General features: G+C 41.4%; 1 protein-coding gene across 1 annotated transcript in view; it reads right to left on the bottom strand.

Moving 5' to 3' along the window:
* LOC115359829 (zinc finger protein 585A-like) overlaps positions 1–26,126 on the bottom strand; it is a 1,044,768-nt gene that overhangs the window by 750,279 nt on the left and 268,363 nt on the right. The gene's annotated exons all lie outside the window — the stretch shown is intronic.

Below are 26,126 nucleotides of genomic sequence, written 5' to 3'. Positions count from 1 at the left end.
GTTATTGTGTGTATGTGCATGGCATTACTAATAATCAGTAAACATTATTAATAGTCAAGTAATAACTAAAGCTTAAATATCCATTTACCATTTATTGATGATGGTTAGTATAAAGTGTTAGTTTTTTTGTCTCATTTTTAACCTGTTTTTGTTGTAAAGTCATGAAAATGAAAGGTGGCGTGAGGTTGTTTCACTGGCCACTTAACCTGACGTGTGTGTGTGTGCGTGTGTGTGTGTGTGTGTGTGTGTGTGTGTGTGTGTGTGTGTGTGTGTGTGTGTGTGTGTGAAATACATCAGTCTCTGTGCTGTACATCAGTTCTGACATCTGTTTTGTTAGTTGTTTGTGCTTGTTCTGCTTTCACTGCAGTGTCCTTGTGTTGAAATACAGTACACAGCACTGAGGGACTGTGTGTGTGTGTGTGTGTGTGTGTGTGTGTGTGTGTGTGTGTGTGTGTGTGTGTGTGTGTGTGTGTGTGTGTGTGTATTGGATAAATCATTTCAAAATCAATTCCCCCCCCTCCTCCCCTCTCTGTCACATCCCATTTTCTGTCAGTCTCTCTTGTGCTGAAGCCTCGGTGAAGTTTAGACACACAGTCTTGTAGCCTGGAGGTTGCTGGTTCAAATCCCTGTGGCTTCAGGGATGCTGGGGAAGTGGGCGAATGAGAATGAGAAACTAATTGCCAGCAATGCATGTACAAAATAAAAGGTGGGTAATATATTTACATGTAAATGTGCAAAAAATCTCACACATTCATAAATTTCCCCACATTTTTAATAACTAATATAATAATAATTTTTAATAACAATGTGAATGCATTGGTAGAGCAGCTGTGAACAAATACAGTTTTGGAATGAAACACAGATGCATCAGTTTTTATGCGTCTTTGCATTAATAAAAGCTCCATTTAATTATTAGATGTTCTCTGCCTTTATTTAGAAACAATAATTTGATACTGTGAACTATGTTACCTTATGTTATGATGGCATTGTGGGTCAGAGCTGTCACAATAAACTCATCTGTGTTGAGGAACAAACACCAGACAACTAAAAAGCAAAAGTGTGGAAACACTACAGGTTTTACAGGAGAGATGGACGACCTGACCAATCAAAACGAGCCGTGCTGCTGTGAAGTCCACAGGCAGGACAGCGAGCCTCCTTCCACACTGAGACGGTGAGGCGGCGTGAAGGTGGAGGCGTCTGTCTGTTATTATTATTAACAACAAGAATAATAATAGATAATTATAATCATTGAATTGCATGGAATCATTCCTCTGCATCGTCATATCAAATCTCACTGAATCGCATCGTGTTGAATCAAATCATTAAATCTCTGTATCATGACTGAGGGGGTGAATCGTGTCGTGACATCAGACGCTGCTCCTGATGTGATCTTTATCATATCTGATGTTTGGCAGTGTTTAAATATATGTCATGCACAAGCCTCCTTTATGGGAAGTTTTTTTTTGTTTTTTTTGCATATCATCGCTGTCCGGTCGTCTTCTATCTCCAGTTTTTTCCTCTGTGGGTTCAGACAGTTCACCTTTACAAAACTATTTATATAAACAATAAAATGTCCAGTTGTCAACCCAGAGACACAACTGTTTTCCTGAGTTTCTGAAGCGTTGATATTATGGAGACACCAGGTTTTGGCCGTTATGCGATAACAGGACATAACTGCTGTTATGTCCTGTTTTAAAATCAGTCTTAAAACCCATTTTTACTCACTGGCTTTTAACCCAGCATGAGACGTCGCTCTTTTTTATTTGCTTTATTGTCTATATCCTTTTTACTGTTTCTTTGCTTTTACTGTTTTGTTGTTTTATGATCATTTATGCACATTGACTTTAAATTCCAGCATCACACGTTGCTTTATTTTAATTTGTTTGATTGTTTTTATTCTTTCTACTGTTCTTACTGTTTTGTTGTTTTACTATAATTTATGTACAGCACTTTGTTTCAGCTGTGGTTGTTTTTAAAGTGCTATATAAATAAAGCTGAGTTGAGTTTTTATTAACATCGAGCGCCACACCTTATTATTTTCTTAAATGAAATTGCACTAGCAGTAAAGTACACTATTCTAAATAATATTAATCTCTCACGCTCACTGGAGGCTGATTTCTCACTTTAACGGTGTCCAGCGGCAACGTGCCAGACCTTTCCAAGCCACACCCACAGCAACACAAGCCACGCCTCCTGACAGAGGTTACAGGAAGGAGGACAGAGCCCAGATCTTCTTATAAAATGTGGGACAATGAAGGAGAAAGTTACTTGTGTAATTAATTTTGGGAAGTTATTACAAACTGTAGCACGGTTACATAATGAGCTGCTAACAACGCTTCATCACCGCCACGGTCTCTAAGGGCTTTAATGCCCCAGAGTTTATTTTATAGAAAGCCCTTCCGGAAGGTCGGGAGCGCATCGGGCTGCCGCAGGGACAAATATTAGCTGAGATCAGTTTAAATAAAAAGGTGTTTACTGTGTCAGCTCAGGAAAAATGGACGCTCTTGTCTTTGGTTATTCTCCACAGAGTTTGAACTCGGTGAATACTCTTTAATCTGGAGGTTACACCTCGGCCGCCATGCTGCCGCGGGTCGGAAATTTCCATGATGGATGTTCCAAGGTCCGAGTCCCGGTGAATGCAACATTAGCATCTCAAGAGCAGCGTATCCTAATGAATGCTAAGTAAAGCCTATTTTTGGACAGACAAAGCAAACAATAAAAGCTGACCCGCACTCACTTTTACTTAGAAAGCGTCTGAACGGACCTGCAGACACACCCTGACGAGCTGCTTGGTGTGTTTTTCGAAATTATTGACACGTCTCACTTAAAAACACCCATCAGGAGGTCATGTTTCTGGAAGAACCCAACACTGCACACTGGGTAATAGTCCAGTCATTTTAGGCCAAAATTGGGGTCAACCTAGGACAAATTGCAAGAGAAGCAAACTCAAATGATTTTGTATCCTCAGTTTGTCCTGAGTGAGGGGAAAAAAGTCCCAAGGAATCCCATTGGTGGAAAGTTTTGAAAATCACCTATTTATGACCACATAATACCAAAAAACACAGTTTTTAACACACAGGGGAAAGAGGTTCAAAATTTTACTTTCAGATATCACTATAAAAATTCACAAGTTGATTACACACACAAAGACAAGAAAAAAAGTCAATTACAAGTTCTTTGAATTATTCTGTTTACACATGCATATCACACATTATCTGATTTGATATGCACTAATAAGGAATATAAGGAATTAATGCCAGAAGAGACATTTAAACAGTGAATTAAAAAGTTACTATATATAAAGTAACCTTGAATTAAAAGGTTACTATATAACAGTGAATTAAAAGCTTACTATTTTTCATAAAACAACTGGACTATAAGGGCTTAAGGGCTGTAACAAGTCATTATGTAACAGTGTCACATTTTGTGGAAAAAAAAAAAAAAAAAAAAAAAAACTTCCCAAATGTAAAAACTTTTACCTTCATTTTCCCACATTTTGTAACATCTGGGCTCTGTCTATGTTTTTCTTTTTTTTTCTTTTCTTTTCTTTTTTTTTTTTAAATGAAGCCCTTCAACTGAGCAGCAGACTGACAGCTGCTGTTGTCTGCACACTGATTTATTTATTGTTGACGATGAGAGAGAGAGATGACAGAGAGAATACAATATCACACACAGACACACACACACACACACACAGGACAGAGGCTGCTGGGTTCAGTCGAAGAGGAGAACAGAGAGGATGAGAACTCGCTTAACCTCCGTCTCTGTGAAATTCAAATTGCCGCGATGAGCTTTCACAGCAGCACAAACCACCAGCAATAAACAATAAACAATAATCGATCAAGCATGGCGGCGGGAAGAATCAAGTCAGAGTATCTGTTCACGTTCATTCAGCCGGCTTGGAAACACCTCTCTCTCTCTCTCTCTGTCTCTCTCTCTCTTTCCTTTCATTTGCTCAATCCCCTCGACATCTCCGCTTGATTGACAGACGAGTTTGAGTGACAGCCGTTTGACGTCTCCGAGGCAACCAGGCAATCACAGACACCATAAATGATAGACAGACATCCATGCAAACTAAACCACATTACCTTTAGCTGACACAGTGACTAGCACCGGCTGTGTGTTACTGACGTGATGAAGAATTAGGATAAATGATAATAAAGCACAATACAGCCCACCAATCAGAGCGGGGCAACCGGGGTCAGTTAATTCATTCAAAGCATGAAAAGTATCTTCACGCCCGGTAGAGCGTCAGTTTTGTGTTTTCGATGATCTTTTGAATGACATTTCAACATTTCGCGTGGCGTCGCTGCGCTGCGTCACTGGAGGAGGTGCAGGCGGCTGAGCCTCTGATATTTTGGAGAGGAAGGCGATGACGAAAAATGTCCGTCAACGACCTCGTTTTTCCTCGCCGAAGATGAGACGAGCTAAAAATAGATCATAGATAATAGCAGCTGTGACGACGTGTATGTTTGGTTTTCACTGACGAGATTAGACGGGATGAAAATGTTATTAGTCGACTGTCAATCCCCCCTCTTGTGCGTCTCTGAAAATACATTACTCACAAAAAGTTAGGGATATTTGGCTTTCGGGTGAAATTTCAGGATGAACCTAAAATGCATTATAACCTTTACAGGTGAACTTAATGTGACCTTCTGTAAACTTTTGAATGCACATGTCCAACTGTTCAGTGTTTCAGTACTTTTTGCACAAGTTGCTGTTCTCTAACAAGGAGTTTAACGGCAAAATTCACATCAGGTGTTTGATGCTCCAGCTCATCGAGGTCGTATTATTAGGGAACGGCTGCTGGAGACTGGGGTACCTCAGATGGAGTGGCCTGCACTTTCTCAGACCTGAATCCCATAGAAAACCTATGGGATCAGCTGAGTCGCCGTGTAGAGGCTCGGAGCTCTGTACCCCAGAACCTCAATGTCCTGAGGGCCGCCCTTCAAGAAGAGTGGGATGCCATGCCTCAGCAGACAATAAGTCGACTTGTGAACAGCATGAGACGTCGTTGTCCAGCTGTAATTGATGCTCAAGGGCACATGACAAGTTATTGACACTGACATTTTTTGTTGTGGTATACCCACCACTGTTGTTGGCTTTTGTTTCAAGAAATTGTTTGAGATGAGGAAATCACCAGTGTATGCTTCTACTTAAATGCCCTACTTTCATGATATAATATCACTGTAGCGTGAACTTTTTACATTTTCCATAAATTTCACCCAAAAGCCAAATATCCCTAACTTTTTGTGAGTAGTGCATAACCTCCCTGTGTGCTGTCCTGTCATTGGTTGAACTGGTTGAATGAGGGCGGAGCCACACAGCTACACAGAGTTCACTGTGAATCAAACACTCCAGTCAATCTCATTGGCTTGCGTTCTGTGTTCACTCTTTACTGATGATGCTGCAGAGGATAATATTTTGGATGTTCAGTTTGTTGATTTGCAGTGAAGCAGCGCTCAGTGCAGCTCCTGCTCTCTGCTCTGTGTCAGTAAATGCATGTGATTCTGACTGAAGTGCATCTAAAATCACTTGTGTGCTTGATGAAAAGGTACTGTGTTGATTTCGACGACTACAACTGCACTAAAACTAATAATTCGGATGAGTAAAATGTGACTAAAACTAATATGCATTTTAGTCATAAGATTAAGGCTAAATCAAAATAAACTGCCAAAATGAGATGTAATGACACAGGACGCTTCCTCTATGATAACAGCAAGTCTCTCTATTATCCCACAACAGCTCACATCAGAGACGGTCAACTGGCAGCGCGCGGGCCACACCCGGCCCACCACAGCTTCCCATCCGGCCCGCAGAATATTCATCAATCCAGAAAACGTGAGGAGGAAAAAATGCATTCTGGTATTTAGGATATTGTGCATTTAAGAGATCATAATAATTTTCTTAAAAATGAGCTATCAACACCAAATATGTTCATTTAACGACCTCACTCACAAATCTGCACCTGATTGGCTGATTGTCACTGAGTAGCAGGGGAGGCTTAAATGAATTCCCATCTTTTATGAATGGAATGAGTCATAATAACCAATGAATCCACCCATCAGGATGCTGCATAATAATGCCCAAAACGGTTGCAGTTGATTATTTTTTTCCGGCCAATCAGGACTGTGATCGTTTCTGGAATTCCAGATTTGAACCATCACTATTTATCTGAACGTCTGGCCTCCACAGTGTCTGCCTGGAGAAATTCTCACCCTTGGATAAATGGAGTTGTTGCCCATTGACCTTCACTGTCAAAACATTGCAGCTGATCGTCTTGATCTGATTGGCGGTCACTTGTTAATTTTCAAGAGGGAAGTTGGAAGAAAGCAGCGGCTCGTTCATCAGCTTTTTTGTATTCCAACTTATCAGTCCACTAATATATACTTCTAAAAGTATTTATGGCGATAAATACACTCTTGCTGCTGTATCCAACATGCAATGCACAGCTACATCTGCAGCTCTGCACAGACAACCTCAGGAGCTGCTGTGAGCTAAACAGTGGAGATGTGGGCTTGTGACTCAAAGGTTACAAGTTCAATCCTCTCAAAAGGGAGGAAAACCCTGAGTGCTGACAGTGAATGAACATACTGTAGATTGTGGTGGTACTGCCACTCCAAAAAAAAAATCAACAACACACACTCACAAAACCCACAGACGACAAACTACTGGATTTGGTGTGCTCGTTCCCTCAGGCAGTCATGGCAGCTGCACACCTGCAGGCAGGGGCGCTGTATATGGGGGAAAAGTTAGGACAATTCCAAGGGCCCTTACCTGAAAGGGGCCCCAAAAAATAGGTAAAAACGAATATAAAATTATTAAACCATCATCGAGTAAATATATATATATATATATACATATATATATATATATATATATATATATATATATATATATTTATTTATTTTTTTTTTTTTTTCATGGGGCCCAAAATTCCTGGCGGCGCCCCTGCCTGCAGGAGAAACCAGGCGGATGCTTTCCTCTGTCAGTCATGAATGGGAGAAAACACTGCTCTTCTTTTTCCCAGGAAAAAAAAAAAAAAAAATGAGCAAGATGATCTGTAAGTGTGAGGTCTTGAGCTGTGAGGTCTTGATCAGATCGTAGCGGCTTCCCTGACCTGACGACCAGCCGGACGAGCCAAAGGACTCAAACTGCAGCTCAAAGGAGATTTTCTTGTTTTTACCTGTTTTCATATTTTCGGCAACCTCATATCTGGGCAAGAAGCTGGAAATTTGTTGGCCATGACCTAATCCCGTCAGGCTGACTTTGTGTGCAGGTGTGTGTGCTGGGTCCTGCTGGTGATATTAACTGTTTAGGCAGCAGAGTGTGGCTCTGAGCGGCGGCTGACAGGAGCTGATAAACTGTGTCTTTGTTTGACTTTGAAAACACTTTCTCCTCTCTGTCAGGCCTGTTCTGTTTCTTAACCAAACACAGGGTTGTTGCTGAACAATTTATACTCTGATACTGTGGACTTACACAGCTCACACACACACACACACACACACACACACTGTTCAAATAGGATTAGCTCCATATAGACTTACAGCATTACGCTTAACTAAGGCTTGACTAAATACTATAATGAGGTAATTGGATGCAGAGGCATGACACTTGTGCATGCACACACACACACACACACACACACACACACACACACACACACACACACCTCTCTTTATGCATGCATAATGCTCCTACAAATATTTATAAATCCTCTTTATGTGCTTAAATTCAAATTCAGGTAAACGAGAAGAGCAGAGGCGGAAGAGGAAAGTGACTGTAATTAACTTTGGTCGTAGTTTGATCCGCCCGGTTTGACTGACAGTCGGCTGACATCTCCACGGGAACCGGTGCAGTTTTTCCACGGGCACTGTTGACCGCGCTGCATCAAACCCTGCTGCACCGATCTGTGTTTCCATTAAAGGTTTAAGCTCGGGCATGAGATCGACCTTCTCCAGAGCCGGGCCAAAGCACGTCGGACCCGCCCACGAGGGGGCTTCGTCATCATTCATTGGTCAGAGAGAAACTGAAAGCTGTGCGATTGTACTGACCCATGTAAAAAAACAAAAACAGAAAAAGATGACTGGTTGCTCTATATGATCAAATGAAGATGAAGAATGTGTCCGGTGCTCTTGGAAATGGGGAAAACGCAACTCTCCACAATGCGATCCAGGCACTACAATATCGGGAATTGTGACAAGGAAGGAAATATTAAAAAGCCTTTATTGTAGTGGCCTAAATCATTAACCCCCTGAACCCCAAACCCACCGGCGGGATAGAAAGACATGTATTTTTTAAAAAATCGCCAAAATTCAACCGTTTATCATAGCTGGAAGCTGTAAAAACCTATTTTTTCATCGAAATTTGTATTTTATTATTATTTATTTTTTGTAAAATAAATTATCAAAAAAAAAATCAGTTTGCCTTTTTTATTTTTATTTTTATTTATGGCACTATAACTCTTTCATACTGTGTGAAAGACATTTTTGAATGGCTTCAGGTGATAGCCACAGCTGTGCTGTTTCCATAGAGGTGCAGCATTTGTAATTGCAGTGAAAAACAAGCCCACAGTGAGCCAAAATGTGAGGGGAGCAGAAAACACCCAAAAACTGCTGGGGGTTCAGAGGGTTAAAAAAGCCAACATTTGTCGACCACTGCCGGTCTTTCTAAAGACACTAAAATGGGGCTTTTTAATATTTCCTTCCTCGTCATGACACTCACATTTCCTGATAATTGGAGCGCCTGGATTGCCCTCTTAAATCTCTCTTAGTTACGCTTCTATTGTTCAGGTGAGGCAGTCATTTCAAGTTCAGCTGGTGAACGGACAAGTTTGGGAAAAGATGGGAGAGTTTCAAGTTCAATTTCAGTCTTTTTGAAAAAGAAAACACACGTGTGTGGAGCTGGCAGAGAGGGGAGGAGAAACTAGTCCACAGGCCCACAGGAGACAGACAGGACCTCGCTGTTCCTTAAAGCCACACCTTCAAGCAGGTAGCCCAAAATGCCCTGCATCTGACACACTTTGATCGAGGGCAACTTGAAACCTGAACTGAACAGCTTCAAGGTTGAGGCTGAAAGCAATTACTAGACTTTGTAAAGTTTCTGAAGAAACTTTGTTGTGCTTGCCACCCTTGCAACCGCCTAGACATGCGCTAAATCACCAGCCCTGTGCTGTTTGTGGGTTGTGTAGTGTTGTCATTCTTGCCCAGGTGGGGAGTTGAACCCTGGTCTCCTGCATGGCAGGCAGAGACACTATCCACTGAGCCACTGGGGCTTGTGTGGGCGGAGCCAGAAATGAGGCTCTAAGAAGCACACAGCATGAGTGACAGTGGTGCTTGGGAGAAAATCACCTAAAAGTAGTGGTCAAACAGCTGCTTTTTTCTCAATGACAGTAAGTCCGAGCAGAAAATAAAAAGTGTCATGAGAAAGGTAAGGCTTTGGGCTTTCAAACTGTGTGAAAATTATTTTCCAACTCCCAAAAATGCCAGTGATTCAGTGAGTTAACAAAGTGTATGTGTCTCCTTCTCTCCCTAGATTTTGGGTTCCAGATATAATGGGAGTCTATGAGGGAGAGAGCTGGCACTCCTGCCTTGTTAAGGGTCAGCGTTTAAAAAGTTGAAGCTACTTTGCTTTTGTATTTACATTTTTCAAAGCAAAACTAGCGTTCCTACTACTTTACCCGAATTTATGCATGTGGAGTGAAAATTGTGGCCAGGAGAGCAAGTTAAAGACAACATTTTTAGACGATTTTTCAGGGCTGCTGCACTCTAGCCGTGATGTCACTCACTCTGGTGCTCTGAACATTCCGCCATTAGTGTGTATTGCGTCCAAATTCTGGATTCAAACTGGAATTGCGGAAAAATGCAAAGTCGGATCGGTTTGAAAATCAACGCACCGCTTCTTCTCCACAAGATGTGGAGTAACAGTGAATTAAAAGCTTACTCTCTCTATATATAGTAACCTTTTAAATCACTATTTAAATATCTGTTCTGGCATTTATTCCTCATATTCCTTATTAGCGCATATCAAATCAGATAATGTGTGATATGCATGTGTAAACAGAATAATTCAAAGAACTGGTAATTGACTTTTTTTTCTTGTCTTTGTGTGTGTAATCAACTTGTGAATTTTTATAGTGATATCTGAAAGTAAAATTTTGAACCACATTCACCTGTGTGTTAAAAACAGTGTTTTTTGGTAATTTGTGGTCATATAGAGGTGATTTTCAAAACTTTCCACCAATGGGATTTCTTGGGACTTTTTTTCCCCTCACTCAGGACAAACTGAGGATACAAAATCAGTTGAGTTTGCTTCTCTTGCAGTTTGTCCTAGGTTGACCCCAGTTTTGGCCTAAAATGACTGGACTAATGGGTGTTACTTGATTTCTGGCAATAACCTGGTTGAATAATCTGAGCTCCTGTGTGCATGTAGACGTCCTGAGTGTTCCTGTAATGCTGAAGTTTCCACTTGTTGCCATCGATACAGAGGCTGCTTTGAGTCTGACTCCAGCACAGAGGCAGAAGCCTTCAAGTGGATCGAGAGATAATTAACGTTCAGGTTTGACGGTGAGCGGGTCGGACGGCGACGCCGGCCTCTCACAGCCTCCGTCTTTTCATCTACCGGCGTTTGAGTCACTTAAGCAGCGCCGCCAGCAGTAACACACACACTGCTGCGTCTGCTCACTCATTTTATGTGTGTGTGTGTGTGTGTGTGTTTTACGTGCACATAAAGCTGTAAGCAAGGGGTTTATATTTACAACAGCGCCGTGATATTATCATGTTCACAATAAGGACTTTGCCACTGCAGCAATTAATTAGAATGGACCTCCGGCAATGTGTGTGTGTGTGTGTGTGTGTGTGTGTGTGTGTGTAGTTAAGAAGCACGATACTGACTTCAGCACTTAATTCTAATGGACCCGTGTGTATATTAGTGAATGAATTTTTTTATGTGTGACAGTAATTGTGTTTTTGTGTGGCGTGTGAGGATATTGCACTGTGTGTGTGTGTGTGTGTGTGTGTGTGTGTGTGTTCATAATGACAGATGGGGGTTATTTCTCCTCTGCATCATAAATATTATTTATCTCTTTACCTTTTGTACTGACAAAACCACACACCTCCACTCCCCATCACACACACACACACACACACACACACACACACACATACACAGTAATCTCCCTCTCTCAGGACCAGCACTACCAATTCATTCTGTTGTCATCCACGTTTGACAACACACACACACACACACACACAGTCCAGCTCATTGTCAGTCTTGATAAGATCAGCCACTAATTGCCGAACATGTGAAATGTAAATCAGTGCTGTGGTTGTCAAGTCAGCATGTAGTGTGTCTCACATAAACACACACACACACACACACACACACACACACACACACACACACACGCATATGAATGCTGACAGTTGTTTACTCTTCCGACACAATCACGCTGCATTCATGTCCAGTTCAGTCGTCAGAATAAAATGTTGGCATTTTATGTTTCTGCAAACCGACAAAAACTGTTGAAAATATGTTGAATCTCAACATTTACACTCAGAGCCGATGGTCTGAAACATCAAGTGACTGTTAACGCGAGGTCACGTGAGCTACCTTAACCATTGTTGTGTGCTTCGTTAGCCACCAAAGCTACGTGCTTAAGGTGAGGAGGAGGTCATGGTAACGTTATGTAATGTTTGCTAAAATTCACTAACATCAGTCATCACACCGCTCTCACTTGAGTCCTGCTGATTGTGCCGTCCTGCAGCCCACCGTCCTCCTAACGCAGTGTTTTTGTTTTTTTTTCTCACTTTATATTAAATCACAAAACTCGAAAACGGGTCATTTCAGTGTATCCTTTGTTTCTTTATTTTTCCTTATTTTTGGCTTGAAATCCTTTGGGATTCTAAGCATCCGACCTAGAAACACACAAGCCACTCATTTTTTTTTCTTTTCTCTTTACCATTAACGTCATTCCAAGCGCAGATATTGGATAAGGTATTGTGCTAAAATATAACTTTGGTAAACGTGAAAGCCCATAAGAACATTACCTGAGTAAAAGCCTTAAGGTATCTGATATTAATGGACTTAAGGATCAAAAGGACAGGTAGATTCTTTTTCTCTCGCTTAAATATTTTCCCTATAAAAACAGATTCCAAGCTTTACTTGCACCTGGAACCTCCATTATGCTGGAAATCAGGGTATACTTCCAAAATAAAAAAAAAAAAAAAAAAAAAAAAAAAAAAGCAAAAATATATTATTCTTTCTCTCAAGTCACATAAAATACAGAAAGTGTACAAATCTGATCTTAAAGATGTTCTGCGTCCCTACATTAAGCTTTACTTTGTGAGTCTTTTAACAACTAAACATTATCAAATGCAGCATCAAAATACATTTATTGTATATATATTTAACAAATACAAAATAAATAAATAAATTAAATTAAATTTAAAAAAACAAACAAACAAAAAAAAACTGTTTTTCCTTCTTCTCCCTGTTCCTGCCTTCCAAAGTCTCATAAGTCAAATATATTTGGGTAAAATGGCTATTTGGTATTGCAGCATGGCACTAAAACAATAAAGCAGTTCTCTCTCCTTCTGCCTCTTTTACAGTGAAAACTGAACACCAACCAAAAAGCAGCTGATCATTCAGACTGTGTGGCCGCCAGGCACCGAGCCTCCAGACCACAGCGGCTGCCCTGCCGTACCCTAACCCTAACCCTAACCCCGTCCTTCCTCTCTCCATCAGTTTCTCTCTGGACATTTCTCTCGTCTTCAGTCCCTACATTCCTTTCTCCTCCTCTGGATCTCAGTCGCCGCTGATGGCCGCTCTGCAGCACGGGGTGTCAGATCAGAAACACTGAGGCATCACTGAGGTGCTCATTTACAAGATTTCAGCCTGTAGAGACAGACACTCAGGTAAAACGTATCACAGCAGAAGGACACAGGTAAAAGGTTAAAGGTCAAAGGTAAAAGCAAACGTTGGCAGAAACATAAAGAGTCAAGTACAAAAAAAATGAACAAATACTTAAGTACGCTTTGTTTTGTTTGGATTTTGTCCACACGAGCCGGCGTCTTTACTGTGAAGTCCAGCAGCAGGAAATATAACAAGAGTCAACTGAGCTGAGACAGGCTGATATAGGCACGTCCCAAACAGACACACAGAGGGAACACGTCGAATTTAATGAAACATCTGGCGATACATAGAGTTTATTTGAAAGCCCAACAATGCACCGTGTTTGATAATCTATGTCAGCGGTCCACAACCAGCGGTCCACAACCACCGGTCCGCGGACCGTTACCGGGCCACGAGACATTCCCGACCGGGCCATGCAGCCCGACTGTACCCCCCCTCCCCCGCGGTTGCGCACAAATGGCACGAGTTTATTAGTACCATATGTTACTTGTATTTATATTGTTTAAATATTTAAGTTAATGTTGTGTTCAATTTGGCCCTGGAAATAAAAGGGTATTGTTTTTTTGACAAAGTTTGTGCGTTTTCGTTTTTTTAAAGTATCGGTTCGAGAACCGCTTAAGCACCGGAACCGTTTAAAAAATACCGAGTAGGCACCGGTATCAGATAAAACCCAACCGATACCCAACCCTAGTCCCAAACAGACACACGTCCCAAACAGAGACACGTCCCAAACAGACACACGTCCCAAACAGAGGCACGTCCCAAACAGAGGCACGTCCCAAACAGACACACGTCCCAAACACAGGCCTTGTTTTTTCGATGGTTAAAGCAAATAAAAGCCACGGATAATGACTGAAGTTGTACAGTGTCTCTAAGTGAACAGAAAGGACTTGATTCAATGTTTGACTTGATTTTTCAGCTGTTAAAGCAGTGAGTCACACAGGAACGTGAACGTAAACACACACACACACACACACACACACACACACACACACACACGCTTCCTTGGTGCTGTCTGTCCACAGTATTTCACGCTGCACAAACACAAACACACTGTCTACCTGCAGTAATTCACTGCAAGGACAAGCAGAGCAAAGAGAGGAGCTAAATTACAGCCCGCACACACACACACACACACACACACACACACACTCACACACTCACACACACACACGTACAACAACAACAACCTATGAATATATATATCACATGGTCTGCGAGGTGTTTCATTCATATGCACACACACTCTCACACACTGGATTTACTGGTGTGTTACATAGAAAAAACACACATGCAAATATGCACAGCAACAGACACACACACACACTGACTGCACACTGACATACACACACACACACACACACACACACACATTTATTTACACACAAACATTTTGCTGTCTCTGTAATTCTCTCACTCTATCAAACACACACCCACACACAGAAAGCACACACACACACACACACACACACACACACACACACATTCTGCTCTCTCCGTCGCTCTCATTCCATCACACACACACACACACACACACACACACACACACACACACACAGGTCTAGCAGAACAATAGCAGAGGTGTCAGGATGATTGACCATCCCATAAGCCTCTCTCATATGAGCTGCTGTATCCCACAATGCACTGCGGCGAGTCTATCAACCACCAAAAAAGTGTTTTCTGGAAACGTCTGCAGGTTCTGCACCAGAGCAAAACATCACACACACTCACAGTTTTAGCTCACTTTTTATTAGTTTCAGGTTTTTATTCTAATAGAATTTTGCAAGAACACAATATCATTTCATTTCACTTAGGTTTTTTTTTCCTTTAGTCTAGTTTTTATTTTTCTTTCAGTTAAATAAAATGTGTTTTTTTCACGCCTAGTTTTAGTTTTGGTTCATTATAATAACCTTGATACCAAACTCTGTACTTTTAATGGTATCAAGCAAATTATGTCGGTACTACCCAGGAGTGCTTGATCATTTTAGGTAAATTGGTGCTAAATTTCGGGACCTCAGAGCAGCCGGGCTGGGAATTCAGATAAATATTGGTCAGATTCCTTATGAGTCTTTGGAAAAATCCCTCCTTTAGTCGCTCGTTGCCTGTTTGTATCTGGACTCACACAGCTCAAACCTCTGGGTGCATCTGGTGTCAATCCCTGCTCTGTTCACAGATGTGCTACAACACACACACACACACACACACACACACAGGAGAGAGGAGTGTGTGTCTCCGTCATGCTCTTCCACTTGTGATTTGACCGAGGATGAACATGGAGAAACAGAGCACAGAGCCGCCGCCGCTGGCTGAGTGATTCTCGGCGGCGGTGGTGCGTTCACAGACCCCACCGCTGGCTCGGTCCTCTCTGTGTGGGCTCCTCCTGGGCCACACTCCCTCGTAAAGAGGGTTTAGTGTCGGAGAGGGCAGAGGAGGGTTATCACAGCTTCCAGGCTGACGCTCCTCTGCTGTTCGACGACTGGATGTGACTGACAGGCCGCTCACCTGGTAGAGCGCGCACCACGCATCAAGTCCTTCCTGCAGCGTCCGGGGTCTCTCTCTCTCTCTCTCTCTCTCTCTCTCTCTCTCTCTCCTGCCCTTCCTGTCGCTCTCTCTACTGTCACAATCAAATAAAGCAGAAACACCAAAAAAAAAAATCTCCCTTGTGGCAGGATGGAGGTTGTAGGGACGAGTTTGGGAGGGGAGGGGTTTTATTTTGTGTCGTGTCTTACAACTAAATGTTCTAAATTAATCACAATGTAAAGAGTAAAGTACTAAAAAGTACTGAAAAAAAAAAAAAAAAAGAAACCAGTGCTGAATTCGAGGTACCAGTAACAGTACTGGTTCAAATGGGAACAGCAGCCAAACCGTCGTTGTCAGCAACTGGAAACACGTGAAGAAACAACCGAATATGAGCCTGTTTCGTTCTACCCATCATGCCTTGTGTTTTGGGCTGGTTACGTTCCCACCACAGTTCTCCTGTGGTGGGACTGAGACGTTTTCAGGTTGAGGTGAAACTGTTCTCGCCTGGACCAACCCTTATGGAAAATAAATATGTTTACCAATATATTAAATGAAATATATGGTAATGAATTAGAATATATCACATTTAATATAAGAACAACAATATATAGAAATATATTATATATTTTAAAATACATGGAATGATATATAGGTGAATCATATATTTTGCATATATTTATATATTGCATCAATATATTGTAATATATGTCAATATCTGGAATAATACATAAGTAATTGTGCATTTCAGATATTGCAATATATTCAATATGAATATATAATATATGTGTTCATTTCCCATAATATATTGTATTTTATATTCATAAAAATCCTCTATAATGTATTTAGATTTATATGTGATGAAAACTGGGTTAATATATTTAAAAATACATGATCTATGACATTCTAATTATATGGGAACATGTATTGGAAATATATGTACAGATATATTGCCACATGTATGTACAATATATGGTAACATCTCAAATACATGTAAAATTTTATGGAAACATGTACATCAAATGTATGTACAGATATATTCTAACATGTATGTGCACTATATGTGTACATATGTAAGAACATGCATGTGCAATATCTGGAATAATACACAAATAATTGCGCATTTCAGAGATTGCAATATATTGGAAAATATAAAGACTAGTTCCCATATATGGGAATGTATTATCTAATATACCACATGATATTTTCCAATATACTGCAATATATTTTTGTTTTGTAAGGGAACACGCTGAGCTGAAGGGAGAGGGACACAGAGCTCAGATAAACCGATCTGACCACACTTGAGGTGAACACAGCTGCAACCAGAAAATAATCAAACCCTACTTGTTTAAAATAAAGTAACAAAGTGGTGCTTTTTTTTTTTCTTCATTGAGTGAAATTCTCCCAGATTTTTCGGCATATTTCCAGAGCAAATGAGCTCAAACTTTTCATGACCTCTGGCTCGTCAAACCTGCTCGGTGTCTGCTCATTTCCAAAACACACACACACACACACACACACACACACAGCGAGAACACATCTCACATCATGTGTTCTCGCTGTTCTCACATCAGTGAGAACAGCTTATAGTCGAAGTTTGTGTCTCTTCTGTCCAATCACAGACGAGGCGACGTCACGTCCAGATGTTTCCCAGCAGCTCCAGTTTGAGTTTGATGTCAGAAAATGATTCAGGATCTACAACATCAACGGTAAACAGCAGGTTTTAGTGTCGGTCCCTCACAACAGAAGAGAATGGCCCTTTTCTTCTTCTTCTGCTAAAGCCGCCATTTTGCACCGACATCGCCGGGAGAAATCCATCACAGAAGAAGACAGAGAGAGAGAGGAGCAGCACATAGATCACAATGCAACACTGCAGCCTCCAGAGTGCGATGCAATGGGACAACAAGAGACTCACTTCCTCTCTGCTGTGAAAACTCCACCATCATCATCATCATCATCATCATCATCATCACTTTCTGCAGCTACATGGAAAAACTAACGGCTGAGTGTTTTCACCGGCGATGCTGAAAGGCATTCTGGGAAAAAGCGCTGAAGCAGAAGTAGATGACGCCAGTTTAAGGCAGGGTGGGTTCACCGAAACAAAAAAAAACCCAAAACAATTACAGCACAAAGTGACTGCTGGAACTCGCTGAACAGCACAGATTGAAAATATTTAACAGTGTGGAGTTTTCCTTTAACTTTGCCAAACAGTAAACAAACAGCTGGCGCCTTAATTACAAATCTAACAGGCGTTTCACTTTGTTTCTGATTCAGCTATTGTTCGCTTTTCTGATGCATTCAGTTTTTTTTTTTTGTTGTTGGATTATTATTATTTTTTTTTTTGGAGCTGCTGGAGTGGCGGCCGCCCCCTCACGCCTCCTGGCTCCGGCTGCAGACGAGGATTCTGGTTTGCGGTCAAAATGATTCCAAACAGGCTTGTTTACTTCGCCACGGCGACGGCAGCAACAACAACAACAGGAACAACAACAAGAGGGTTTATTCAAGCGAGCAGAAGCAAGGAGAAGAGCTGGTGTGTGTGTGTGTGTGTGTGTGTGTTGCCATGGAGTGCACTGAAGCGAGAGAGTGTCAGGTGATGCAGTCGGAATGAATAAGACACACATTCATTTACATAAACACACCTAAAGCAACACACACACACGCACAGAACAAAACTTTGCTTTCACACTGAAGGCCACATCACTTTCCACACACACACACACACACACACACACACACACACTTTTTGCAGGGATTAAGCCACATCATCCTCGACTCTGCCGAAAGTGTTCCTGAATTTTTGAGCAGATAAAAACCGAGCGGCTCAAAGCGTCACGTCTGAAACTGCGGCTGCGTTTGCACCTGTCGCCTCAACGCGACCCGGAGCGCCGGATCAGGCCGCGACGCCTCACCCGAGATCCACATGCTGAGTAAGGCTGAGCAATTTTATCGATTCTGCGATATATATCGATATTTTGTTTCCCCAGAAAATATCGATTTTTCAGCTGCGAGTATCGATGCATTAAGCCCCATTCAAATCCCCGTGTTCCGTCTCTGCTCGCCGCCCATTTCCCCTGTTCGCGTTGCAGGAGAGCGATTAGGTCAGCCAGCCGCTAGTGTCGATGTGGAGCATTTCTAGCAAGTTACCCGTCTAGATCCTCTCTTTACACAGACGCCGACGTCTTCCTCTTCTTGTTTACACAGTTAGACCTAAGAGATTCAGGAGAGAGGCGGCGAATATAAATCCAGCACCTTCAATCCATGTCAGTGCGCTACAGCAGCGTACCGACATAGATTGTGTAACAAAGTGAAGAGTTGCCACTCCGCTTTATTTTCACTGGCTAACAGCAGCACACTGGCTTAGCTTGTCTATTCAGAGAAGAGGTATCACTCCGGCTGATTTTTCAATCTGTGTTATCACATGCATACTACTGCTCATTCACTGGTAGCTGAATTGTTAGGTCTGTTTGATAAGTAATTTACATTTTTAAAATAATAATAATATTTTAACATATTGTTAAATATGTTAAATTTAACATATTGTTAAATTATTGGAGTCAAGCCAAACTAATTTTCTCATCACATCTTTGATTCATTTTGTCCAGCATTTGCAAACTGTAGACTCTCTGTCCAGTCAGAGCCATATGTTGTGTAATTGACTGATGCTTTCAGTTTTCAGTTCAGTTAATTCAATCCAAGTCAATGGAACACTCACAAGATGTCACCAAAATCACTCTGTCCCTTTAAAATCTTTCAGAAAATGATGTAAGTGTATCGAATCGTATCGTATCGCATTGAATCATATCGAATCGTATCGTTGGCCGAATATCGTGATATATATTGTATCGTGAGCTGAATATCGTGTATCATATCGTATCGTGAGATTAGTGTATCGCTACAGCCCTAATGCCGAGGCGGCCTGGCTCGCGCCGCTGTCGGATCTCAGCGACACGTGGACAGAAACACCACCGCGATCTGGAGATTACACGTCATTATTTAGCACGACGTCGCCGCCTGCTGGCCGCAGCTTTCTGCACATCGCCGCAGTCGGGGAGCAAAAACAAAACAAAACACGGGGTGAACACGCTAACAACTGGATAACAGTTCACAAATGTGTTGATTTCACATCAAGGGCACCAAAGAGTTCAAGAATCTCAAGCTGGTGTTCACCTGTTCACCTGGCTGTGCACTGGGAGGAGCTAGAGATGGGGGGTAAATCGGGCAAAACCCAGTTAAGTAGAGCTACGCAGACTTTGTCCTCAAAAGACTTGATTACTGTGAGAATAATAATTAAGAATTCAAGTTTAAGTTTATATAACTGTATCTGTTATTTATTGCTGATTTGTCTTTGTTTGTGATTAGACTCCTGAGGGTTATAATCAGTGATGGGAGTAACGGCGTTACAAAAAAATGGCGTTACTTTTATCAGTTACGAGTAATCAAAGAAATTACTGTTTCCCCCGTTACAACGCCGTTACCGTTACTGACAATAAAATGCACCGTTACTAGCTGTTACTTGGTACTAATAATTATTATTATTTTATTATCCTATTCAAAAAAATGTGCGTCTTGTGGAGAAAAAGCGGTGTGTCAAGTTTCAAACCAGTCGGATGTTGCCGTTTTTTGTAACTTATCAACATGCATGGAGAATGAGCACAAATTACAAAAAGCACATGTGTTCCCCGACGGCAGAGCGGATAGTATCTCCGCCTGCCATTCAGAAGACTGGCGGTTCAATTCCCCACCTGGACAAGCTGGCATCACTACTTTAAACTATAATGAATTCCTTTTTCAAAGTAACGTGCCCAACACTGACAATGATAGATAAAATTTGACAGCAATGTCCACACTGCAACAGCAACGCAAAAATATGTGCATTAATAAGAGGATTTAAGAAAAGAAAAAAAGTAATCATAAAAATTACTTTCCCCAGTAATTGAATTACTCTCCTGCAGCAGTAATTGAGTAGTAATCAAAATTACTTTTTTACAGAAGTAATTAGTAATTGTAACCTATTAGTTTTGTGAGAAATTTGTCCCAACACTGGTTATAATAAAGAAAGCCCAGGTCTGACCTTTTCATTGTGGATGCATTAAAATGTAAACATCATATTTATTTCAGATTGTATTTAATTGGTGTGTGTAGCAATGCATTGAACTTTTGTTATTTTGTACAGAAAATCATCCATCCATCCATCCATCCACCCCCCTGTCATCCAGTGCTCATTAAATGGTTAAACAGCTCTTGAATCCCTGCGTTTAAATGTTCACACCATTCAACAGTTCCATGACCCAGCCTTCCCTGTCATATCCAGTCGGATAATATTAGACAGTCTTTATCAAAAGCGTCATTTCGCATCTTTCGGACCTGGTTTGCCTTCCTCAGGAAAACACCTCACCTCACATTACAACTTCATCACTTTACAAACTTTATGATTTTCCAGGATCTCACGACTGTTTTCAGGACATTTGCTAAGTTTCTGAATGTTGCAGGTGTTCACAGCATCTCTCTCTCCACAGGACCAGGAGAGCTGTGACGAATATGATTTCTGCATAAAACAAATAAACACTCGCCGTCCTCACCTGCCAGCTGTTAGCAGGTCTGCTGCAACAAGACGAGCGACTCAATGATTAATGATTCATTCATAATAAATTGTGACTAATAATAAATAAAATTATAAAAGGTTTTTGCGCAGGGAAAACAAAACAGATGGTCATGCGTGGACAGATCTAAGATCAGATTTGACATTTAACAGAAGTCGAAGGATCTGGGGAAATCTGCACACTAATGAAGTGAGGATTATGTTTTGCTGATGACTGGATTATGTGACAACGGCAGGAATTACACGAAAAAAAACTTTTACATATTCGTTGCATGAGGGTTTGCTAATAAGTTTTGTAAAATAATTTGGTTAAGACGCATTTAAGGTTTCGGTCACGGTTAAATAAAGTCAGATTTCCCTTCTCTTTACTACAAAAGTCATTCAGTCTCATCAAATCTTGTTTTTTCTTTCAACAAGGTCAAAAATCTGCCAGTGGGATGAGATAATCCCACTGGTTTCCAGCGCTAATCAACTTGTTTCCAGAATTTTCTTGAATTAAGTGTCATTTTCTGGATCCTGGTGGCTGATCTGCCTCATTCTGCCTTGTTTCAACACATTTATACTTAGACTTTTATAAAAACAAGTGAAACTGCACTGGAAACGAGGGATTATCTCCTCCCACTGGCTTTTTTTTTTCACCTTGTTGGAAGAAAAACAAGATTTGAGCGCCGAAGACGAGGATGAGTGACGTGCCCATTTTAGCAGATTTCATCCGTCTGTCTGTTCATTCATCCCTCCAGCCGTCCTTCTGCCTTCGTTTCGGATCAAACCAACACACCGGCGGCGGCGGCGGCGGCGTTACTTTCCTCTGACATCCATTAATCTGCCCGTTTGTTGTTCATTCCCTCTGATTCAGAAATTTCTCACCCTTCCCCGCGTTCAACTTTGATCACTTTCGCTCGTGCATGCATTCCACCTTTTTTTTTTTCCCTCCTGTGTTGTCTTTCAGTTTCCATTCATTCCTGCTCCTACACATATCAGAGTGGATCTTTTTTTTTTTTTTTTCTTTTCCCCCGCTGGTACAGATTCAACAGCACAGCAGCAGCCAGAACAGTTGCTGCTTCTCTCTGCTCTCTGATTAATAATGCATCTTCTTGTTCCAGCCCGGTGTAGATGGATTCCACCGAGATCTGACTATGAACTAATGTCTCCAACACCACCAGCAACCCACCGACACCAGCATCACCCCCGGAATTAAACTTTAAAGCCCGGCCATGTGGTGGAGTATAAGCCTCGATAGATCCGTTTCTTTCTCATATTAGATTTGGCAGCAGTAAAAAAAAAAATAATTAAACCTTCGCTGGCTGTGTGTGTCTTGATTTCAGATTTCAGGGCCGACGGACTGACAGAGGGCTGCCTCTCTCTGCCTCAAAAACCTTCCTTCAGCAAACTCTACAGTAACATATGGACACTGCCATGACAAATGTAAAGGTGCACTATGTGAAATTACCGAGGGTCAGCTGAAATCAGGAGTGTTTACGGTGAACAGACGTCCCAGTTTGTCCGGGATCATCCCAGTTTCAAGTATCTCTAAAACGCTAAAAAGTCCAAATTGTCGCTATTCACACCTGCAATTAGAAGCCAACCCACATATATTATACCACAAATGCTCAGCTGAATCTAATGGCGCCAAGGTCGAAACAATCTGACCTTGACTTTTGCTGCGACGACCCTCAGAAGGCTGCGATGGCGCGTTCGACTCAGATTTCGCCATCGGATCCTCACAGAAACATCTTTATGCTCTATATGCATTTCATGTGTCTTTGTTCCCACATTTTCAAACAAACACAGAAACATGCTATACATCAGAAATGCTCTGTGTTTTCTGCTGAGTGCAACGATGCCAGCATCCAAACAGCTGCACAAACATCAGACGGAGAACGAGTCACGGTCAGACTGAGCTTGTGCACGCTGACGGAGACCTTGTGTTTTATTTTGAAAGGACGATCGATGCATGCTGTATGTTATAGTGCGCTGATGCAATCTTTGTGGTTTTGTGTTTACTAGTGTTATTACACAGTTCTCAGATAAACTATGAGTTTGGGTGAAAGAAAAAAAAAAAAGGCCTGTTAAGATAAGGTGCTGTCCATGGTGCTGAACGGGCTGAAATAACCGCCGCTCATCCTGATGAAGAAGACGCGTGTGAATGCATGGGCGGATACACGCGTGTGCATGCAGAAACATGTGGAACACTTAACGGGTCCTGGTTTTGGAGTTGAAAAATATGGTCACACTAATTTAGACTCATCTGGAAAAAAAAAAGAAATGTGGAATATGCAGGTAATCTATCAGTGATTGGGGCCAATAGGGAGAGCCATGTAGACTCAACCATCAAATGACATGCTTATTCCACTTTGTGTGTGTCAGTTGAATCAGTCAAATCTCACCTTTAATGAATGAATGAATGAATGAATGAATGAATGAATTTATTTATTTATTTTGAACATGTTGTATAAAGGACAACAGACAATGCAACAACAGGGTAATGGTAGAAGAAAAAAAAGATAAATTCAATGTTGTTTCCTAGATGGCCAGCACATGTTCAAAAGGGAGTAGGAAGAAGTTAAAAACTTATATGATCCTACCCCTTGAGTTCCTCTATATTACATATATATTGTATTATACTCTAGTAATTATCATCAATATTATATTATTAATCTATAAAAATACAGAAAAATATAGAATCTGTGTGATTAACATCAATATTATATTACTAATATATCAACATATAGAAATATAAAGTCTGTTCTTAGTTGATATTACCTGTCGTACTATTTACAATGCGCTAATATTTAGTCATCCCAAACCTCATACATAAAAATATCCATTAGCAACAGCTGAGTGCAGCTCTGCGACCCTCAAGGCGCCGCCTCAGTCAAGCTGCCAAAGTTTAACTACTGAGTTCTCACTCCTGATCACACTGCATTACATTGCACTCACAAGTCAGAAAATTCAGAGTCGGCATCTTCCAGTTCTGTTATGTAAACACGTTTCAGTGAAAAGCTTCAGAAGAAGACATGGATGTGTACGGCTCGGAGCCAGCTGACATGAAAACCAACAGTGTCTGGGGCTGTAATGATTCATTCACACACACACAACGGTGTACACACTTTGTGTAGCGTCTGAATCGATTCATGAAGTGCTTGGGATCGATTTATTCTCCATTCTTAGAAAAACACACCAAACTCACACAGGGACAATCCCATGAGAAGCAACTTACTGGTTTTTCAATCAAGCCGATTCATCGAATTGTGGTGTAAAACACTAATCTAAACGAAGGGTCCAAAAACCAAGAAGTTCCTCGGGAGTTGAAACACCCACTAGTGAATCATGAATCATGAATCATGAATCCTGAATCGAAGTTAAGCCAAAGATTCACATCCTTAACAGCATCGCATCAAGTTTCATCATGAATGTTTGATGCAAAGGGATTTCTGGGATTTCCAAAGCTCGCATTACTGCTGCTCTTTCAAACGCACCCAAACAGAGCCTGATCAGGGTGGACTCCATCTCCCAGAAGGCCTTGGGGCCCAGGAGGATCAGCTGGAACGTGAACGGGCGTGCTCAGTCTGCACCGCTGCCACTGAACAAACTTGGTTAATAAACGGTATCCAGCCCGGACAGAGCTAATGAAAAAGACAAACCTCTCCTCTTGTTGCTAACAGCTCCTCAGCTCAGATGGTTTGTTTCTGGAGGGTTTCTGTAAATTAAATATGGTGCATGAATTTTAATAAAGTTTGCCTCCACCTTGTTCCTGTGTGACTCCCTGATGCTACATTTTCACTGCCAACAGCAGCTCTGCTATTTGCACAGCGGAAATGCAAAGAGGTGAAGTGATTAAACTAAACAAGGATAAATAAAAAAATACAAGTACTGATTTGTACTGTTATGGGGCAGGCTGGCTCTTACGGGGCAATTTTGGCTTGGATTATTACAACAAAGACAACAAAACCATTTTTTTTTCTATACTTGAGACATTTGAAGAGGCCTACCAGGTTGCTTTGTCTAAACCTAGATCTGTCTTATTGACTAAGAGTGTCCAAAAAGAAAAACCTTTCTCAGTTACCTGCATCACCACTTACACTCCTCAGGCCCACATGTACTATCCTCAAATATTGGCATATTCTGACCACAGATCCAGCTCTCGCCCTACATTTTAAAGATCCATCTCTTCTTGTTTATAAAAGAGGACCCAACCTAAGAAATAAATTGGTTAGAGCCAGTATACCACCAAGTCCCAGACAAACCCTCCTGGCTCCCCTTAAACAAGGTAATTACCCTAGTGGTAACTGTGCCCAGTGCCACAATACATGGAAAACTAATACTTTTACACATCCCAGAACAGGTAAAACATTTACAGTGAGAGGAACGAAAAATGTTGTATATGTCCATGTGATAAAAATCTATATTGGTAAAACCATTCGCCCTCTCAAACAAAGAATCAGTGAACACAAGAGTTCAATAAGACGAAATGATGTTAATTACCCTGTAGCCTGTCATTTTAATAATCACTCTCATCCCATCCCCTCCCTTAGGTTCCAGGGAATAGAACAGATTAAGGCCCATTCATACCCCTTTTTCGTCCGTCTGTCCGTCTGTCTGTCCGTCCGTCCTATACGTGTATACCCTTCATACCTGCGTGCGTCTTTTGTGTTGGGGTGCGTGTTAACACAACACTTCCTCTAGATGGCAGTGCCGAGCGTTAATAAAACACGGCGACTGTGGAAGAAGTTCTTTTATAGTATTTGCCCAGCAAACGTAAAAAAATAAAAAATAAAAAATAAAAAAAAAAACACGTTGGTGGAGTTTTAGTGTTTGGTGCTGCCAATGTGGGAAATGGATGACGAGCGGCATTTCCAATATTTCAGGATGTCCGCTCCAACTTTTGACAAGTTAAAAAAAAAAAAAAAAAAAAAAAAACTTTTGGCAAGTTGCAACACTGCGCTCCATTTTTAAATGCCTTTCCAGATCTTCTTGGTGACTCTGGTGATTTGGTGACAATCTGGACTATAAACTCAATACTGCCCCCACGATTTCCGGTGGTATTGCTCCGTTTCGTCCATAATCGTAAGCTCCCCCGCTTCGTGCAAAATGACGG

This window comes from Myripristis murdjan, chromosome 5 (assembly GCF_902150065.1).
Source record: "Myripristis murdjan chromosome 5, fMyrMur1.1, whole genome shotgun sequence".
Taxonomy (NCBI): domain Eukaryota; kingdom Metazoa; phylum Chordata; class Actinopteri; order Holocentriformes; family Holocentridae; genus Myripristis; species Myripristis murdjan.
Note: the sequence above shows the minus strand (reverse complement) of the source record. Positions and strands in the feature narration are given on the sequence as shown.